Source organism: Pongo abelii, chromosome Y (assembly GCF_028885655.2).
Source record: "Pongo abelii isolate AG06213 chromosome Y, NHGRI_mPonAbe1-v2.0_pri, whole genome shotgun sequence".
Taxonomy (NCBI): Eukaryota; Metazoa; Chordata; class Mammalia; order Primates; family Hominidae; genus Pongo; species Pongo abelii.
The window spans coordinates 51,011,792-51,032,829 of record NC_072009.2 but is presented as its reverse complement, the minus strand read 5'-3'; positions in this window follow the sequence as shown (position 1 = coordinate 51,032,829).

Genomic DNA, 21,038 nt, shown 5'->3' with positions numbered 1-21,038 from the left:
ATGCCCACAAAGGGAAATTTTGATCTATTGCACCCAGATGATGTTACTCTTCTGCCAGAATCCTGAATAAAGAGATAATTATTGCATAGTGGTAAGTCCAGCACCATGGTGATGCTACTGTCCTGCCTGTGCCAGAGCCACAAAGGGTATTTTGACACATCTTTGGCTTGTTCTGTAAGTGTTTTGGCTCTCATCTCTTCAATATGTTTTTCCACATGTGGAGTTGTGTCACATAGCTGGGTCCAGTGCCCAGTTAATGTGGCCATCTTTCCTAGATTCTGTGTAGAGAGAATATTGTGACATGATATTTGCCACATCAACTAAGTAATGTTACCCTTTTTTTTCTAATTTTTGCCTGCAAATAGGATTATGGTATATATCTTGCTTCAGTTCACAGGCATGATGATCAAACTTATATTGGGATTCAGCCAATGGAAGATATTTTGCCTCTCATCACTAGGCTTATGACAATAGAAAAAATTCTGGGTTGAATATTTGTACAAAACTCACAGAAGTTTACAACACAAACTCCTGTGGTATAAACTTTATGGGTGGTACAGAGCATTTTATAACAAGGCCCAGCAAAATGTTAAAATTGTGACTCTCAGTTTCACACCCAGGTGAAAGTAAAAGTTGTCACCATACCACATTTACTAAGTACACAATGGAGTTACTGAGTCTAACATGAGAAAACAGTACAAAAATGGAATTGTGACTCTCACAGGTGGACCTGGCCACAGGTGTGATCGTGACTCATTTTTGGGCCCAGCTCACAGGCATAAAAATGGTTCTCATTCCTGAATGTAGCCTAAATTAGAAATGTTGACTATCATACCTGAATTTAAGGCAATATATAAGATTGTGAGTCCGTATGAGGCTATGGGCCTCAGAGAAGTTTGCAAATATAATGCAGGCCATATGAAGCCCTTGGATGTTGTAGAGGGTGTCATTCGGTGACCCAACACACACATGACAATGTGACTTTGTTACAGTCACCAAGCTAACAGTTAAAGATGTCACCCTCAAACATGAGGAGATTGTGTCATATCACTGCGCCGAGTACCCAGGTGTTAAAACTTTTGCTTAAATTGTTTCCCATGTGTGTATTTTGACATATCATTGCATAAGGTTCATAACAGTGTGACTCTTTTGCCCGGACCCTGACAGCAAAGGATATTATCACATTTCTCTGAATCTATCAGCTAGGTAATTTGCCTATTTTTCCTGTACTTTTTCCCCAAGGCACATTGTGACATCAGTGGTCATAGCATCTAGGAAATGTGACTCTCGTCTCTTGCCTAGGTTCTGCCCACAAAAGGAATTGTGACATACTACTGAGTGCAAAACCTAGGTAATGTAACTATCCTCTTTATTCTGGAGTCAGCCAATAGAGGAAATTATTACATATTGCTGAGCTAGGCACCTAGGAGGTGTGACTCTCCTCTTTTTCTTCAACCATGTCTACAGTCGACATGGTGTCATATTCATTGAGGCTGTTCTCAGTGGACATGACTCTTCTGACTTGGCCTGCCTGCAAAGGAGATTATAATGAATTCTGTGCTTGGAATCCAAGTAAGGCAATTATGATGCCTTGTTTCTGACCACAGGTGAAATTTTAACATATACCTGGGTTCAGCTTACATACACAAATATAACTATCATATCCTTACCCAGAAGGGAGAGATATTTCGACTCTCATGGTCAGTCTCATGACCATAAGTAAAGAAATTAGTCTCCTAATTGCATAAAGTTCACAAAGGTTTATGACACTCAGGCATATCATATAAAGCCTGAGTGGTACAAAAACTGTCATAATAGGGAACAGTAACCAGGTGTGATTGTGACTCTTGAATGCACACCTAGCTGACACAATTGTCATTCCCTCACAAAAATGTGGTCTACAAATAAGGTACTAAATGTTACAAAAAAGATCAGTTGAAGGTTGAAATTGCTTCTCTCACACAGAAATCTGACCCACAGGTGGTTTGGTGATACATGATTCAGCAAAACTGTGAGGCTGTGACTCCCCTACTGGAACAGAATCTTCAAGTGGGACTGGGCATCTTATACATGGATCTTGCCCATTGTTGAGATTGGGACTCCTCTGCTTTGACACAACTCACAGGAGGTGTTGACTCCTCCCGTACATACATGAAGCCCAGGACTTCCGTGACTGTGAAACATTTCTGAATATTTCCTAGTGTGTGATTAGGACATAAAAGTTAGCCCAGCTCCTGAATAATTTGACTCTCTTCTTTAAGCCATGACCACAGATGAAATTGTGATATGCATGAACCATACACCTAAGCATAGGTGTCTGGGCCTACATACAAAGGGCACTTTTACATGTCGCTGGGAAGAGCTCCCAGGTGATGTGGATTATTTGCCTAATCACTGCCTATAAAAAGCACTGTGGCTTATATCTGGGCTCATCACATAAGTGATGTTACTCAATTCTACTGCCTTGGCCCTGCATTAACGGTGCATTGTGACACATAACGGGGTACTGCTCCCAAGTGATGGGACTCTCCATTTTGGTTTCTGCCATCAGAAAGCTTTGTAACATGTAACTTGGCTCAGCACCTAGATGATGTTTCTCCTCTCTTGCCCTGCCCTGACCACAGGGGAGACTGTGACACGTTGCTAAATCCAGCGCCAAGTTAAGGTCACTTTCAGACTTTGGTCCTGCACATAGTGGCCATTGTGACATATATCTATACCAATTGTCTAGGTGAAGTGAGCCTCCTCTCCTTTCTAAGCCAAGCCCAAAAGGGAAATTTTGATATATCATTTAAACCAGCATCCAGGTGATTTGACACTTCTTCCAGAATTCTACCCACAGTAAGGATTGTGACATCTCACTGGACCAGTACCCATCCAAGTGATGTGACCCTTTTGCTTGCTGTCTGCCCACAGGGATATTGTGCCATACAACTGAGACCAGATAAGAGTCATGATTAGTCAATCATGACTCTTAAACCTGGAGCCAGGTCATATGCATGATGGTGGCTCCCACTCATGGAAGTTTCCACCAGTGTTATTGTGACATATACTTTTGCCCAGCTCCTGAGTGATATCGCAATCTTGCTTAGGTATAGCCCACAATTGAGATTTGGACATATGTCTCAGCTGAGCACTTTGGTGTTTTGATTCTCCTGTCTTAAAAATATCCTCAGGCGTGTTTGTAACATGTCTCTGGATCCATCATCTAGTTTAACTCAGTCTGCTCTCCTGGCTGGATTCTGCTTCCACTGGGTATTGCAGCATTTTTAAACACTGCATTCAAATTATATGAATATCTTGCCTGGTCCTTTCAACAGGAGACATTATGACTTACCTCTGGACCTATCATTTATGTGGTATGACTCTCCTCTTGTGTGGACCACTGCCCACAAGGGGTGTTGTGCCATACAGTTGGGCATAGCCCCAAAGATATGTGATTTTTCTTCTAGGAATTTGTCAAAAATAATAATATTGGAAGATTTCTGCCTCAGCATTTAGATTATATGGCTCTCATGCCTGTTTCATCACTGCAGTGTAAATTGTGACCTATATCTAAGCACAGCTCACAGGCACGATAATGACTCTCATATGTAGAACCCCCAAAGAGGAGTAATTTTTAATCTCATAACTTGCTTTAGAGTTATTTAAGTGATTATATTTCTTTATGGTAAAAGGACTGCAGAAGATTATAACAGCTTAAGTGATTTTAAAAAGCCTTTGTCTTGTACAGAGGGTGTCATAACAGAATCTATCAGAAAGGTGAAATTGTGAGTCTCATATGAATATCCAGCTGACAGTTGAAGATTGTAACCATCTGATATATGTAAAGCCAACCATCGCTAATAAAAACAGAACATATGTGGTATTGTTAGTCTCATCCTGCGAATTTTCTGCCAGTCTGACTGTGATATAAATCTTTTCTGAGCATCTGTGTGATTTGACTCTCCAGACTGGTTCCAGCCCAGTGATGTTAACTTGAAATCTACCAGGGCCAGTCTCTAGGTGATTTGACCTTTCTGCCTAGGCCCCACTCTCAGTGAGAATCACCTGAGTCATGACCACATAAATTATTGTGACATATCACTGTGTCAACCACTTAGGCGATATAACTCTCCTCAGAATGGGCCCTGTACACAGTTCTGGATGGTGACATATGTTTGAGCCATATGTCACTATCCCCAGCAACCAGATAAGAATGTGACTCTCTATGCACACCTAGTTGATACAACTGTGATTCTCACACATAAACAGGGCCTAGTAATGAGGTACTAAATCTCACACATAAAAGTCGTCAAAGATTGAAATCATTACTCTCATACAGGGATTAGATTCACAGGTGTTTTGGTAACATTTGAAGCATGATTCAGCATGCCTGTGGTGCTGTGACTCCCCTACTGGAACACAATCTTCAAATGCGACTGGAGCTCCTATACATGGATCTTGCCCATTCTTGAGATTTTGACTCCTCTACTTCCACCAAACTCATAGAAAGAGTTGACGACATACATACAGGAAACCAGAAATTATGTGGATTGTGAAACTTATTTGCAAACCTTTCTGAGAGTGTGATTGGGTCAGGTAACTTTTCCCAGTGCATGAATGACTTGACTCTTTTTCTAGGCCCAGACCACAGATAAAATTGTGCCATAAGTATAACAAACACCTTTGCAATACATAACATCTACCATGTTTCTGCCTACAAAGGGCACTTTTATCTATCACTTTTATCATCACCCAGGTGATGTGAATTATCTGCCTAAAACATGGCTACAAAGAGAATTGTTTTATATCTATGTCCATCACATAAGTGATGTGACTCCTCTCTACTCCTTTAGCCCTGCACTTACAATGCATTGTGACACATAACTGCATCCAGGTGATGTGATTCTTTTTGGGGGATTCTGGTAACAGAAAGCATCGAAACATAACCCTTGGCTGAGCACCTAGGTGATGTTGATTCACTTTTCCTGTACCCTAACCTCATGGAGATTGTGACATATTGCTGGTCCCAGCACCAATGTGAGGTCACTCTCCAGCTTTCGTACTGCACAGAACAGACATTGTGACATGAATCTAGGTCAATTGCCTAGGTGAAGTAAGTCTCTTTCTTGCCAAAGTCTTGCCTACAGACAAAGTTTTCATATGTCACTGAAATCAGCATTCAGGTGATGTGACCCTTCAGCCAGTGTCCCGTCCACAAAGTAAATTGTGATATCACACTGGAGCCACAGCCTCGTAGGTTATGTGAATTTTTTGCTTTCCCTCTGTCCAGGTAATATTGTGCCATATAGCAGAAACCATAACAAAAGTCTAATAACAACTCATGAGTGGAGCCAGGACATATGCAGGATGGTGACCTTTATTCTTAAACCTTTCCACAAGTGTAATTGTGTCTTATACCTTTGTCCAGCTCCTAAGGGATTTAATAATTCTGCATTGGTATAGACCACAAATGACAGTTTCATAAGTACCTGAGCCAAGTAACTTGGTGATTTGACTGTGCTATCCTAACAATGTCCTCAAGGGGATTTGTAACATATTTCTGGACCCATCATCTAGGTTACATAACTCTCCTCTCCTGCCTCTACCTGGCTTCCTTTAGTAATTGTAGCATTTCTAAACACTGCATCCAAATGATATGACTCTCTTGCCTGGGCCCTGTCACAGGAAGCATTGTGACATATTTCGGGGCCCATCATTTTGGTGATATGACTCTCCTCTCCTGCCTGGAGACTGCCCACAGGAAACATTGTGACACAGAGCTGGACTGAGCACACAAATATGTGATATTTGTGACAGAACCCTGCCTACAAAAAGAATATTGGACTATTTCTGGCCCAGCATTTAGGTGATGTGCCTGTTCTGCCTGTTTCATAACCACAGAGGGAATTAAAACCTATATCTAGGCATGGCTAACAGGAATGATAATGGCCCTCATATGTGGACTCAGGCAATAGAGGCTATTTTGACTTTTATAACTAGATAACTAGTTTTAGGGACATGCCTGATACCCTGGACCATCTTTTACACAAAGGTTGCAAAAGATTACAACACTCACACATATTTTACAGAGTCTTTGGGTTATACAGAAGGAGTCAAAGCAGGGCTCAGCACACAGGTAAAATTGTGAGTCTTGTACACACACCCAGCTCACAGTAAGAACTTTCATTACCTCACATGGATGGAGTCAACTGTCAAAGATGAAAACAAGAAATGATTGGTATTTTAAATCTCACCTTTGGAATTTTCTGACAGTGTGATTGTGATATAAATTATTGCCAAGCACTTGTGTAATCTGACTCTCTAGGCTTGTTTCAGCTCATATATGGGACTGTGATATCTACTTAATGCCGGCCTCAAGGTGGTGTGACTCTCCTGCCAGGGCCCTTCTCTCAGTAAGGATTGTCTTATCACTGGATCTAGCACCCAGGTGATGTAACATTTTTGCCTGTGCCATGCCCACCAAATTACTGTGACGTATCCCTGTATTCACCTCATAGGTGATATAACTCTCCTGTCTGGAATGGGCCCTGCAAAGGCCCAAAGGAAATATAGAGACATATTGCAAGTTCAGGCACACAGGCAAGAGAACTATTTTGCCACAGCCATGCACAAAGAAGGGAATTGTGATATATCTCTGGGCCTGCCACCTAGGCTAAGTGGGACTCTTGCTGGGGTCCCATCAACCTGGAGTGTGACATATTTCTAGGCCAGGCACACAGCTGATGGTACTCTTTGGCCAGGGCTATGTTCCATAGAGGATATTGTGACACATCTCTGGGCCTATCACCTAGGAGATGTGAGTCTCTCCCTGGACCCTACCCACAGGGAGCATTGTGATATAAGCAGAGAACCTTCAATTAGTTGATGTAACTCACTTAGCGGAGTGCTATGTGAAGAGATCCTTATGAAATATCTCAGAACCTAGCACTCAAGTGATGTGGACCTTCTGCCTGCATGCTGCTCTCATGTTCCATTGTGACATATTCCTAGGCCAGCATCTAGGTGATATGACTCTCTTCATCTGCCTGAGCCCTGACTATTTGGGACACCTTGAAATATCTCTGAGCCCTTGACCTAAGTGATATGACTCTTTTGCTGCCTGGGCCTTCACAATAGGCGGATTTTGGCATATTGCTAAGCCCAGCACTCAAAATATGTAACTCTCCTATTTTTCCTGAATTGTACCAACAAAGAAGAAATTTTGACCTACTGAATGGCTCAACACCAAGGTGATTTTTCTCTGCTTCCTGGATTATGCATAAAGAGGAAATTATGGCATATTGCAGATTGTTGGGCCCAGCACCCTTATGACTGTGACTCCCCTGCCCATGCTGGAGCCACTGAATATACATTGACATATCTTGGGCCCATTATGTAGGGGTTTTGGCTCTCATAACTTGGTTTGGTATTTTCCACATGTGGAATGTTGTCCAGTCCTTGGCCCAGCACCAGGTTAATGTGACCCAAATTTTCATACCCTGCCTAGAGAAGGTATTTTGACATATTGCTTGGTACATGATCTATGTAATGTTACCCTCCTGTCTTGTTCTTTGCTCACATATGGAATTATGACATATAACTTGCTTCAGTTCACAGGCATGAAGATCAAACTTATATTGGGATACAGCCAGTAGGAGATATTTTTCCTCTCATTGTTCGGCTTAATGCAATATTTAAGGTCCTGGGTTGTGTATTTGTAATAACGCACATAAGCTAACTTATATTGTATAAACCCTTTGGTGGTAAAGAGTTTCATAACAGGAACCAGCAAAAGGTTCAGAATGGGACTCTTGGTTGCACACTCAGGTGAAATTAAGAGTCGTCACCATTCCATATTAATAATTCCCACTATTGAGGTCCTGAGTCTAACAAAAGTTTACAGTACACAGTTAAAATTGTGATATTTATATGTGGCTTTGGCCACAGGGGAGATGGTGACTCATTTCTGGACCCAGCCCACAGGCATAATAATGGGTCTTCTCCCTTAACCCTGCCTATAGACATTGACTATCAAACGTGGTTTAGAGCAATATGCAAGATTGTGAGTCCATACGAGCACCCAGGCCACAGAGAGGTTTGCATCTCTCATACAGGTTTCATAAAGCCCTCGAATGTTGTAGAGAAAGTTATATATTGTCTGAGCACACATGTGAGATTGTGACTCTAATATACATGCTCATCTAAATGTTAAAAATGTCATCCTCAAAGATGAGGGGATAGTGTCATATCACTGGGCCTAGTACCCTGGTGTTGAGACTTTTTGTCTCAAATCTCTTTCTATGGGTGCATTGTTACATATCAATGGGTTAGAATCATAATAATCTGACTCCTCTGCCTGGGCCCTGTAAACAGGGAATATTATCACATATCTCTGTGTCTATCAGCTAGGTGATGTGTCTCTCCAGCCTGTGCTTTGCTCCCAGAGGACAGTTTTAAATATCACTGAAACTAGCATCTATGTAATGTAACACTTCTCTCCTGCTTGGGTCCTGCTTACCAAAGGAATTGTCACTTAACAGCTGAATGTAAAACCTAGGTGGTATGCCTCTACTCTCTCTTCAACAGTTTATATCTGTGCTGCATCCTGTTTTGTTACTTTGGTACTCTACTTTTATACCAGTACCAGAGTGCTTTGATTACTGTAGGTGTGTTTTGTGTTTGGAAATTGTTAAGCATAATGCTTCCAATATTTTAATTCTTTTTAAAGATTGTCAGGCTTTTCATGGTGCCTTGAGATCTTACATAACTTTGTGGGTTTTTTTTTTTCTATTTTTGCAAAAGTATAATTGAAAATTGAAATGGGCTGTGTTGAATGTGTTGGTCACCTTAAACAGCATGGGTATCTTCACAATATTAGGTCTTCCAACCATTGAAAAAGAGCATAATAAAAAGTGTGTTGTAGCTGAGGGTAGTGGCTCATGCCTCTAACCCAGAACTTTGTGAGGCCAGGAGGATGCATGGCTAGTTCAGGAGATCGAGGTCATCCTGGCCAACATGGTAAAAGCTCATCTCTCCTGAAATACATAAAATTAGCTGGGTGAGGTGGTGCTTGCCTGTAATCCCAGCTACTCAGAGACTGAGGCAGAAGAATCACTTGAACCCAGAGGCGGAGTTTGCAGTGAGCTGATATTGCACCACTGCACTTCAGCCTAGTGAAAGAGATAATCCATCTCAAAACAAAACAAAACAGAAAATTGTGTTGCTTAATCTTTATAAGTTTTGAATGTTTCAGCTTTTCTTCTGTTACTGATTTCTAGTTTTATTCCATTTGGGCTGTAAATAATTGTAAAATTTTAGTTAAAAAATTATTAAGGCTTCTTTTGTGGGGTCACGTGTGGTCAATCTAGAAAAATGTTTTCTGAGGTATTGAGAAGAATGTGATTCGTTGTCTGCATACCTTTGTTAGGTGTAATTATTGTGTAATGCATTCAAGTTTTTCATTCCTTCATTGATATTCTATCATTATTTATTTACTACTGAAAGTAAAATATTGATGTATTTTCCATTATTATATTGCTGTCTATTTTTTCTTCAATTCTGTCAATGCTTGCTTTATGTCTTTGGGAAAATTGTCATATATTTATAAGTTCTTAGTGAATAAACCCTGTTACTATAATTGAATGTCCTACTTTGTCTCTTGTTAATTTTGACATAAAGTAAATTATATTAAATATGGTAGTTTTCATCTTAATAAATTGTTGCCTCTTCTCCTCTCATTTGGTTAACGCTTGCATGAAATGTATTTTTATCCTGCGATTTTCAGTCTTTTAAAATTAGATATGAAATGAGTCTTTTGAAGACATGACCTAGTTAGATGTTATTATAGATAGTGATAGAGGATTTTTTTTTTTCATTTTGAAGGATACTTTTGCAAAATATAGTATTCTTGTTTTGAACTTCTTTTTCAGGGTTTTAACTATGTCATCCTACCCCCTTCTTGCTTGAAAGATTTATGTTCATAAATTTATTGGTAATCTTGCAGAAGCATGCATATAAATAATACAGTTGGTTTTTTTTCTCTCTGCATTCTTCTTTCTCTTTTATGTGACTTTCAAAACGTTACTTAACTTGTGTCTTGTTGTAAAGCTCTTCGTGTTAATTTTATTTGAAATGTGCTGAGCTTATTGATTTTCTCTTTTTTTTTTTTTTACTAATGTTGAAGTACATATTAGTCTTTTTCTGTAGTTCCACTCCACAATTATTACTTTTTGTGTGCTTTTTATTTTTTGTTGGTTTAATTTTTGTTATTTAATTTATTTCCTTTTTCTTAATTCCTTTATTTCCGTTTTGCCCATTGAGCATCACTAAGTCGGCAATGTTAATTTTTAACAGTAATTAATTTTTTAAGAGTATATCTAGACTATAATTCATATTGTCTCTGGTAATTTTTATATCCCTATATTTTAATAATTGATTTCTGGATATGTATTTTTATTTTTGATTGAGCCATATTATCATGAGGTTTTGTATATGTTGTAATCTTAGGTTGCAATTTGTATAACAAAATGTGACATGTCAAAATCTTTATTAAGTTTCTTTTGTCTGGGGGGAATAAAACACATTTTTTAGGCTAGAGATTTTTGGGTCTCTAAAGCTTGTTCTGTAGATGTTTTCTCTGGGCTTGTGTGTTTTTTAGTTTAAGAGGTTTTCCTGTATTTTTCTTTTCTCTTCTTCTTTTCTCTTCCTTCCTTCCTGTCTCTCTTTCTTTCTCTCTTTTTCTTTATTTCCTTCCTTCCTTCCTTCCTACCTATCTTCCTTCCTTTCCTTTCTTTCTTTCTTTCTTTCTTTCTTTCTTTCTTTCTTTCTTTCTTTCTTTCTTTCTTTCTTTCTGTTTTGAGTGGGAGCTTCACTATTGTTACTCAGGCTGGAGTACATGGCACAGTCGTGGCTCACTGCAACATTCAACTCCTGGGTCGAAGCAATTCACCATCCTCAGCCTCCCAAATAACAGGGATTACAGGAGCCTGCCACCACACCCAGCTAATTTTTTTTATTTTTAGTAGAGACAAGGTTTCACCATGTTGACCTGGCTTGTCTTGAACTTCTCACCTCTGGTGATATGCCTGCCTCAGGCTCCCAAATTGCTGATATTACCGGTGTGAGCAACCACTCCCGGCATTCTCCATGTTTCTTATTGAGATCCTATAGTCAGTTGCTATACCCCTTTTCTGTCTTCACTTGTAATAGTCATTTACTTTTGTCTCAGCTATCCAAAACTGTCAGTTACCGACTTTCCTTTCAACACTGCCATGGAATATAGAAATTAGTTTATTGTAAGGTCTCACAAACCCAGAAGCATGGACACAGGTGTCACTATTTTATTTATTATTGGGCGGTGGAGACAGGAGTTGGGAGTCTATATTTAAAGTCATCATAGGATGAAGAATGGCTTTCATGGGTAAACACAAAATACTTTTAGTAAACCACTATGTGGTTTTCTGTGTTTTGCTCACTTGGGGTGCTGCAAATTTTTACCTGGTTGTTAGACTTCTCACAAAGACTCTTTGATTGGTATATTTCTGTTAATTTAAATTTCTATTACACAATTAGAGCCTGTGATATTTTATTGTCACCTTGTTAATGTGCTTTGCTTAATTATATATTTGTAAAGTGTATTCACCTGAGTCTAATGAGGGAGAAATTTATAGTCCTTTTTTTTCTTAGTTTTCTCTTTTTATTTTACTGTAGAGATATTGCTGGAGTATGACATAAAAGAATTGTCTAAAAAGTGATCCTGAGAAAATATGGAAGCTGTGACCTTAATAGTTCACATTTAAAGAAAGGCTACCAAAGTGTGGGTAATTCCAATGTGCAGAAAACAGTTATGATGGCCTTTATCAATGTTTATTAATTACCCTTAGCAAAACCTATCAATCTAATAAATATGTCAAAGCCTTTGAGTTGTGCTTAAACTTCGTTGAACATAAAAAAAGTTTTAGTGGAGACAAGTGCTGAAAATGTAAAGAATGAGACAAAGCCTTTTCCTGCTCCTCAACCCTTATTAAACACGAGAGAAATTGTCCTGGAGACAGACCCTACAGATGTGAAGAATGTGGCAAAGCCTTTGAGTGCTTCTCAGACCTTACTAATTATAAGACAATTCACACTGCTGAGAAATCCTACAAATGTGAAGAATGCAACAAAGCCCATAGGTCGTTCTCAGACCTTCATAAACATAAGATAATTCATACCACAGAGAAAACCTACAAAGGTGAAGAATGTAATAAAGCCTACAGGTGGTTTTCAGACCTTAGTAAACATAAGATAATTCATACTAGAGAGCAACTCTACAAATATAATGAACATGGAAGAGCCATTATGTAGTTCTCTGTCCTTAGCAAACATAAAATCGTTCATACTGAAGAGAAACCCCACATCCATGAAGAATGTGGCAATGCTTTTACATGCTCCTAAACCCTTATTAACCACAAGAGAATATGTATGGAAGAGAGACCTTACAAATATAAGGAATGTGGCAAAACCTTTAAGTGCTTCTCAGACCTTACTAATCATAAGATAATTCACACTGGAGAGAAACCCCACAAATGTGAAGAATGTGGCAAAGCATTGAGCTCATTCTCACACCTCATAGACGTAATATAATTCATATAGAGAGAAGCTCCACAAGTGTTCAAAATGTGGAAAAGCCTTCAATAAGTCCTCATTTTGGGTTCTATATCAGAGACTTTATACTGAACCAGTGCAGTATAAAGTTAATGACTGTTTAAGAACATTTAACTTATGATCTTGGAGAATCTCTAGGAAGTTGCTTCATAATCTGAGTGCTTTATCGTTGGGTACACAGATAGGCATTTACTATTATGTAATGCCATTCTTTGTCTTTTTTTAAAACCTGTGTTGATGTAAAGTCTGTTTTGCCAGAAACTAGGATTGCAACCCCTACTTTTTTTCTGTTTTCTTTTTTCTTTCTTTTTTTTTTTTTTTTTTTTGCCATTTTGAGTCTTTATTAAGGACTAAAGTTTATTTTATTTTATTTTCTTCTTATTATAATACTTTGAGTTTTAGGGTACATGTGCACAACGTGCAGATTTGTTACATATGTATACATGTGCCATGTTGGTGTGCTGCACCCATTAACTCGTCATTTAGCATTAGGTATATCTCCTAATGCTATCCCTCACCCCTCCCCCCCACCCACCAACAGTCCCCGGTGTGTGACATTCCCTTTCCTGTGTCCATGTGTTCTCATTGTTCAATTCCCACCTATGAGTGAGAATATGTGGTGTTTGGTTTTTTGTCCTTGTGATAGTTGGCTGAGAATGATGGTTTCCAGGTTCATCCATGTCCCTACAAAGGACATGAACTTATCATTTTTTAGGGCTGCATAGTATTCCATAGTGTATATGTGCCACATTTTCTTAATCCAGTCTATCATTGTTGGACATTTGGGTTGGTTCCAAGTCTTTGCTATTGTGAATAGTGCCTCTATAAACATATGTGTGCATGTGTCTTTTTTTTTTTTCTGTTTTCTATTTGCTTGGTAGATTTTTCTTTTTCCCTTTCTTTCGAGCTTATTTGAGATGGGTGTCTTGATTACAGCACATCATTAGATATTGATTGTTTATTCGGCTTTCCACTCTATTTTGTAATTGGGAAACTTAGCCCATTTTCATTTAAGGTTGGTATTCATACGTATGGATTTGATTCTGTCACTATGGTCTTAGCTGGCTATTTTGCACATTTATGTGGTTGCTTTATAGTGTCAGCAATTTATGATTTTTAGTGTGTTTTTGTAGTGACTGTTATAGTCTTTTTCTTATCTAATGCTTTCTTTAGAAGCTCTTGTAAGGCATATCTGTGATAAAAGATTTCCTCAGCATTTGCTTAACTGAATAGAATCACATTTATTTTTCACTTCTGAAGCTTACTTTGGTTGGATATAAATTTTTGATGTGAAATTCTTTTTTTAAGAATGTTGAATATTGGTCCCTAACCTCTTTTGACATGTAGAATTTCACCTGAAAGGTTTGTTGTTTGCCTAATGGGCTTCTTTTAGAGGTGACCTGGCTTTTTAGTCTAGCTGCCTTTAATACACTTTTTTCTTTCATTTTGGCCTTGGAGAATCTCATGATTATGTATCTTGAAAATGACCTTCTTGTGGGGTATCTTACTGGGATTCTCCACATTTCCTGCATGTGAATGTTTGCCTCTCTATATAGGCTGGGAGAGCTCTCATGAATGATATCTGAAAATAAGTATTTCAAGTAGTTTTCATTCTCCCCATTGCTCTCAGGCACGCTTTTTAATCATAGATTTGGTTTCATTACATAATCTCGTATTTCTTAGAGGTTTCGTTTATTCCTCTTTTTTTTTTCACTCTTCTTGTCTGCCTTATTTAAGAAAGCTGGTATTGAAGCTCTGAGATTCTTTCTTCTGCTTCATCTATTCTGCTGTTAATACTTGTGTTTACATTACAAAGTTTTTGTATTGTGTTTTTTCAGCTCTATCAGATTGGCCACATTTTCCTCCTTATTGACTGTTTTTTCTATCCATTCCTGCAATTTTTTTCCCTTCATTGCATTTGGTTGCATGGAAATGTAATTTTGTCATGTGGATGAAAGAAGTCACTGCGGCTTTTTGTGTTTTCAACATTTTTGCACTGATTTTGTCTAATCTTTGTGCACGTATCTTTGAGGTTGCTGACCTTTGAAAGGGGTTTTGTTTTTTTTTATCCTATTTAATGGTCCTTCATATTTGATGTGGAATAACGTGTTTGTAACTAACCAGCTTTGTTCCTGGGAGATTCTTTTTTTTTTTTTGGTGGTGGAGTGGCTATGCTCAGCTCACAGCTCAGAAGCTCCATACTCTGAGGAACTTGTATTGAGCTCCAGCTGTCTTCTCTGGCTCCTTGATAGTTAGAGTCCACCACTTTTTGTAACTAATGTGTCACAGCTTCAGAAGAGTGTTAGTAGATATGAGGTTTCTGCCTGTCTTAGGGCATTCACCTCAGTGGCAGCAGCAGAGCAGCTCAGAGGGGAGTTGGCTGTGCCTGCTGGAGACTGTGTGTGCTGTTGCAGTAAAGTTGGTGTTGGCTTGGGCAGGATGATGGCCAATGAATGTTTTGATGCCTTATTTGTGCCCCCTCATGAAGTTCTAATTGTTCAGAGTGTGAGAGGATACACTGCTTGTCACACACAGTGTTAGCAGAAAAGCAGGGGTGAGGCTTTCTGGTTCTCTACCCACCAAAGCTTTATCTACAGTAGAAGTTGCTGAGAGTGGCAGGGGCATACTGCATTCCCATTTTCTGGTGGGGCAAGCAAAGCCAAACCCACCTTTGCAGACATATGCCAGGAAAGTAACATGTGGAGTTGCCATGGTATCAGGGGAAGCTGCAGTATGAGGAAGATACATGTGGGCTGCAGAATGGGGAAGATACATGTAAGCTGCAGTGATAGGGTCTGCCTTACTGTAGGTCTCGAGGGGTCAGTCATGGATTACCATTGCCGATGCTATGGTATGGTCTTCCAGGGTAACTGAGACTGCCCTGTAAGCAGCTGTAGCTAGACTGGGACCCTGGGAGGGGACAGAAGACCAAGGAGTGCTCAGTTGGTCCACCCCTTCTGATTTGCAACATTATCATATAGAAATTAGTTCCCCTCAGGCTAAAGTCTCTTATGGGAGAAAGTTCAGTCTATAGAGATGGCCATCACTGGCCATATTTTACTATACATGCTCTTGCACCAAATCCTCTGGAAACCATATGAGCTGGCTTACTGCCCCACCTCTTTGCTGATCTTCTTGGGGGCTGCACTTGAGAGAGATCACTCTCTCAATGAAGTCAGCCCTGGATGGGAAATATGTGCTTCTGGCCAAGTTAGGGGCTCACTGTCTGGTGAGGAGCACTGGGGAGTTTGTGAGCCCCATGGAGGATGGTCTAACCTCCTCTCCTTGGATATAATGCAGCTCATTTGAGGTGTGAATAAGGCAATTAGGGTTTTGGATATTTCATTAGTTTGAGGGAAACAGGGACAGTCCTTCTGCACAGACAGTGATGAAATATATTCATTTGCCCCTGGAAGCTGTGTCCATGGAGTCCCTAAGTTTTTACTGGCTCAATAGCTCTGGCAATGATTGGCTAGTGGCCCAGGCCTGGAGAACCTGCCCAGTGAGAGTATATAAGAACAGGAACACAAGTAACAGTCTGACCCCTTTTGTGAAAAGCTGTTGCATCTGCAATATGCTGGGTGTCCACTATGGTATCTAGTCACCTCAGATTTTCCAGTACCTGAAGTTATCACCAGTGAATGTGCAAAAAAGCAACAATGGCAGCATGGCCTTTTCTCTGGGAGCTCCATCCCAGGGAGGTATAGACCTGCTTTCAGCCCAAAAGCACCTGTAGGTAGTAGCTGGAAATGCCTGTTGAAAGGTCTTCCCCAGTGAAAAGAAAATGATTGGGGATCCACTTAAGAAAGCAGCCTGCAGGGTGCAGCAGCTCATGCCTGTAGTCTCAGCACCTTGGGAGACTGAGGTGGGTGGATCAACAGGAGGTCCGGAGTTGGAGACCATCCTGAACCAACATGGTGAAACCCTATCTCTGCTAAAAATACAAAATTAGCCAGGTGTGTTGGTGCATACCTGTAATCCCAGCTAGTGTGGAGGCTGAGGCAGGAGAATCATTTGGACCCAAGAGGCAAATGTTGTGGTGATCTGAGAGTGCTTTATTGCACTCCAGCCTGGGCAACAAGAGTGACTCTGTGTCTCAAGAAGGAAGGAAGGAGGGAAAGAGAGAGAGAAAGAAAAAAAAATAAAGAGAAAGAGAAAAGGAAAGAAAAGGAAGAAAGAATGAAAGAAAGAACAAAGAAAGAAAGCAGGAAAGAGAAAGAAGAAAGAAACAAAGAAAGAGAGAAGGAAAGGAAGAAAGAATGAAAGAAAGAAAGAAAGAAAGAAAGAAAGAAAGAAAGAAAGAAAGAAAGAAAGAAAGAAAGGAACTCTAACCATCTTTTGTAGAACAGGTCTGCTGTGCAGTGGTATCACTTCCATCCACAGTTTATTTGGATTCTCCAAAGCCAGAAGGATGAAGCAGGTAAGTCACACAAACAGGAAAAATGGCAGCTGACTCTTTGCTTCAGGAACTATAGCCCCAAAAGATTTCAAAATTCCGTCAACCAAAGAGTACCAGTGGTGTTAGCTGGAGAAACTCATTGGGAAGTACTTTCCAGTGAGGAGGAAGGAGTTTGGGGACCTGCTTTAACAGGCAGTCTGGCCATGTCTTTTTAGAGCACCTGTACTATGCTTTGTCCTTCTAGTCAGCTTGGGCTCTTCAAAGCCTGAAGGCTGGAATGGCTAAGTTTCCCAGGCAGCAAAGATGATGGCCAACTCCTCTTTCTGGTAGCTCCATCCCAGGGGGATGCAGTGCTGCTACCAGCGGTTGGCTGGAATTCTAAGCCAGTACATCTTACCCTGTAAGGCACTGAGAAAATGTGTCCTACAGACCATCAATGCTAAGCACCCTGGATTCTGCCTTTTTCCTACGGATCTGTTCAGGATTGTAATTCCTGCTTTGCTGGAGTTCCAGCTAATTTTTCTGGGAAGCCTGGAAAGTCAGTGTATCTAAGGCTCTTGAATCACTGCACAGTCTTGAGTGGCTGCTCTGCTGAGACTCCACGTAGATATGTGCATTATACAAAAGGCCATGGTGAAGTGGGTTTATTAAGGGATCACCTTACCTGAGGGTTGCAAAGATCTGTGGAAGAATCATGGGTTCCCAGCATCATGCATTCACTTCCTGCCTTACTGGGTGTGAGGTTGTCCTTGGCTCCATGTTGCTTTCAGGTGCCCCAGTGTCCTGCCTTGCTTTACTCCGTTCTCCTTATGTTAAGTTGCTTCTTTGACTAGTCTCAGTGCAATTACCTGGATGTTTCAGCTGAAAGTCATGTATTTGTGCACACCTTGCATTCCTGTCTATGAGAACTACAGAGTCTAGCTGCCTCTTTCTAGTCAGCAATCTTGATCACCTTCCTCTAAAAGGAATTTACATTTTATATTAAAAGAATTTAATATTTTTGGAAAATATGTATTTTCAAAAGCAAATATTGACATAATTCATCTCTTACTTTTGATGATATATCTTTATTTCTAGAATTTATGTGAGAGAACATGGTCAACAACTGCTGCACCAGAGTTATGAGAGGTTCTTCTCTATTAGAAGGACAGATTTATATACTTTTCCATGGAAGATTAAGAAAACAGAAATCTAAGGTACCTGAAGAATTTCTATGTGTAAAGGCAACTTAGTTGTTGGTTTAGGACAGTTTCATAAATGACAGGATGATAGGAGGGTAGTAAGGGCAACATTCTGCATAGTAAGAGAAACAATTTGTTTTTTAGTTGGACATTGCTTTACCATTTGCAAATTAAGGTAATTAAAATAAAGTGAATTCAAAAATACCTTTTTAAAGAAAATGTGTGGATTTAATTTCTTTTAACAAATCAATATTGTTATTTTGTTAAAGCTATTTGACATTGAATGTGTATCTTGCAACTGATGATAAGTTATCCCATCTTAACCAAGGCTGTAGTTAACTCGTGGTAACAATATAATATTGAGAGACAGTGGAATAACATCTGTAGTGATTCCTTTGTCAATGGTTTTTAAAATAAAATAATTTGGAAAGTGTGGTTTTACAACTTACATTTTTGTTTTCCTTGTAACTACAGGTTATTATGATGGTTGTAATGAAGATTATATTAGTATAATGGAGCTCTATGTTTCTGAATACTGAACTACTATTTATAAAATTTTTTCCTACTTTTTGTCTATTAAATGTATGACTGCTCTGCTCTAATAAACACACACAGACCTTTAGTTTTGATTTACATGAATTTAAATATAAGAAATATATTACTGTAAAATAAACTCTAGGTATGTAACTTATAGAAAATAATCATATTTATTTATGGTTGATTACATTGAGAAGAAAAGAAAAATATTAAAATGAAACAAATCCTCTTACAAGTGTTGATATCTTACCAGCAAACCAGAAACTTCAAAGATTTTCAAAGCAAATCTATTTTCTCTGCTTTGTATTAAATTCCTTGATTTAAAATGTGATTGCTAGTGGCTTAGAATCATCTTCTGCAAATTTCTCTTTTTTTTGTATGTTTGCCTGTTTCTCACCCTAGACATAATATGTAATTTTCTTTTCATCAAGTTTCATAAAACTTTCTTTGGACTGTGCTTGGTGGCTCATGCCTGAAATCAAAGCACTTTGGGTGGCCGAAGCAGGTGGATCTCCAGAGATTAGGAGTTTCAGACCGGCCTGGCCAACACGGTGAAACCCTGTCTTTACTAAAAATACAAAAATTAGGTGGGCATGATGACAGCCTCCTGTAATCCCAGCTACTCAGGAGGCTGAGGCAGGAGAATCACCTTAACCCAGGGGATGAACATTACAGTGAGCCAGGATGGTGCCACTGCACTCCAGCCTGAGCAACAAAGCAAAACTTCATCTCAAAGCAAACAAACAAACAAACAAAAAGACATTCTCTGTACAATCCCCTCAGAAATTACAAAATGGCTTTGGTAAAATGTAATGCTATTCGGAAAATAATTTTTACATGTGAGTAATTTTACAGTGCATGTATAGTATGCTACTTATTTAGTACATTTTATATTTTTTCAATTTTAGAATTCTATTTAATTCAATTTTTCTTTACTTTTTGTCTATTTTACTCTCTAAAATTGACAGAATTTAGTTTATTAATTTTATTGGGCCAATATATTCAAGTAATCAATAGAATGTTTAATAAGTCATGAGGTCTTTTTCACATAGACATGAAGTAAACAAATACAATACTAGGTATGTAATGGAAGCTACGTAATTAGAAATAAACTTTCCCTTTAAAATTAGCCTGTGGTCTCAAGTGAAAAATTTAAAATATCTATAGTAAATAAATGAAATTAATTCTGCATATGAGGAGAGCATAACTGTAACCAATGCTGCACAATTGAATCTCACAATTGAAACAAGATTAAGAGATGGACATCTTAGCAAAACTAAGTGAAAACGTTGTAAAATTTTCAGATTATGTTTCTACATTTAAACGTTTAGTGAGAGAAGTAGTGCACAAGTCTATCCACTCAAACTTGAAATGGTTGACACTTGTTAACAGTATTCACCACAGGTATTGACACCTAAAATGCCCTGAACTCTTTTCATTTAGATTAACAAAATATTGTTTTTGTCTTCATCCTGTAAATTCTGGCTTAGACAGAATTATCAAGCCATTTCATGTAGATTTCATTCTAGATTTCTTATTTATTTATTTATTTACTTACTTATTTTTTGAGAGAGTCTCGCTCTGTCACCCAGACTGGAGTACAGTGACATGATCTTGGCTCACTGCAACCTCCACCTCCCAGGTTCAACTGCTTCTCCTGCATCAGCCTCCTTAGTAGCTGGGATTACAGGTGTATGTCATCATGCCTGGCTAATTTTTTATATGTTTAGTAGATACCAGGAGGGTCTAGATATTTTGACCTTGTGATCTTCCCTCTTTGATCTCCCAAAGTGCTGGGAGTACAGGCATGAGCCACCATGCCCAGACTTGATTCTAGATCATGACACAGCATATTTTCAACTTATTGTTTCTGCAGATAGTCTAGGCAATTTGACTCATCCCTCCTGCCTGGATCCTCCTCACTGAAAAAACTGTTATATACCATCAAGTGCAAAGCCTAGGTGATGGAAGTCCCCTTTTTTTCCTGGACTCTGTCAGGAGAGGGAATTATTACATATTGGTGAGCAGAGCACCCACGTGGTGTCATTATCTGTTTTTATAAGAAACCTGTCTACACTGTGGATGGTGACATATTACTTGCAGTTGTACCCAGGTGATGTGGCTTTTCAGTCTGGTTTCTGCCCATAGGTAAGATTTTGGCATATAACTAGGGCAGCATTTAGGTGATATGACTCTCCCTTTCTGCCTGGGCCCTGTTTACTGGGGACACTGGGCTATATCTCTGAGCCCATGAACTGAGGGGAGTGACTCTCTTTTTCTGCTGGGTCTTT